This window comes from Meriones unguiculatus (assembly GCF_030254825.1).
Source record: "Meriones unguiculatus strain TT.TT164.6M chromosome Y unlocalized genomic scaffold, Bangor_MerUng_6.1 ChrY_unordered_Scaffold_32, whole genome shotgun sequence".
NCBI lineage: Eukaryota > Metazoa > Chordata > Mammalia > Rodentia > Muridae > Meriones > Meriones unguiculatus.
In genome coordinates, this window is record NW_026843711.1 from 4566744 (window position 1) to 4567872 (window position 1129).

At 39.7% G+C, this 1129-nt stretch overlaps 1 non-coding gene across 1 annotated transcript; it reads right to left on the reverse strand.

Moving 5' to 3' along the window:
• Positions 1–767: 767 nt before the first annotated feature.
• Positions 768–843, reverse strand: Trnak-cuu (transfer RNA lysine (anticodon CUU)). Its single transcript has one exon. It is a non-coding gene; the product is annotated as a tRNA-Lys (tRNA).
• Positions 844–1129: the final 286 nt, after the last annotated feature.

The window sequence follows — 1129 nt, forward strand, 5'->3', positions numbered from 1 at the left end:
CCCCTAATTACTGAGGGCAACAAAAATATTTTGAGTTATTCTTAGGTATATTTTCATCATTTGACATCTTGTTCATATTCCTGGTTCATATTTTTTAATCTTTCTGGATTAGATTTACAATATCCCTAACATTTCTCATGATGAAACTCCCGTATACCACTCCTGAATCTCCTTCAAAATCAAAGGCACAACGTTTTAATTATTGTTGGTATATATATATATATATATATATATATATATATATATATATATGAATACACCTTACCCTTGTTCATTCAAATACTGATTTCTCCTCCAGCCCATCCCCAACTCTCTGGTTTCAATCCTGATACTGCATTGTGATACATTCTAAGTATCCTGTCTCAACTCTTGTGTAAACAGGACAAAATAAAGCAACTAGACACAATGTTGAGCAGGGAAGAGCCAGAGGACAGGAAAGAGGGGAGGAGCCAAAAGGCAGGAGATGAGTGGGAGGAGAAGGGGTGAGGGAGGAGTGAGGAAAGCAGAGCTGGAGGAGAGTGCTTGGAGGACTTGGAGCATGAACCAGACCTAAGATTTCACAAAAAGCAAGTATAATATGGGAAATCTAAATGTTAGGAAACTGAAGACTTGGAGGGTGAGGAGGCAGTAAATATTGCCCAGCATTTTGTTCTAGGTTACCTAAAAACCCAGTCTCTGAGTGGTGAGTTGGTTATACAGCTGCTGAGGATTAACAGCAGCATTACTAGAAGATAAACCAATAGTAAATTTTAACTGTTTACAACAAATGGCACCCAACTTGGGGCTTGAACCCAGGACCCTGAGATTAAGAGGCTCATGCTCTACCGACTGAGCTAGCTGACCCCTTTTGGCAGATGAAGCATATCTGATCCCTCTCTTTGATCAAAGGAATAGTTTGCAGCACACATATTCTGAATGGGAATCTTGAAATTCTGGTTTTTCAGAGAGGGGCTCTTTTGATTTATTTTTTGTAGATTTGGCTACCTAGCAGAGAGGGAGGACTTCTGAGACACTCCCAACGAGATCTTGAGGATCTGCAAAATGACATGGCAGAAGCAGAAATGGAAAGGCACCCATTGGGCTCAGTTTTAAGTCTTTTATAACATTTGTAAGAAAAGGAAGTCCTTTC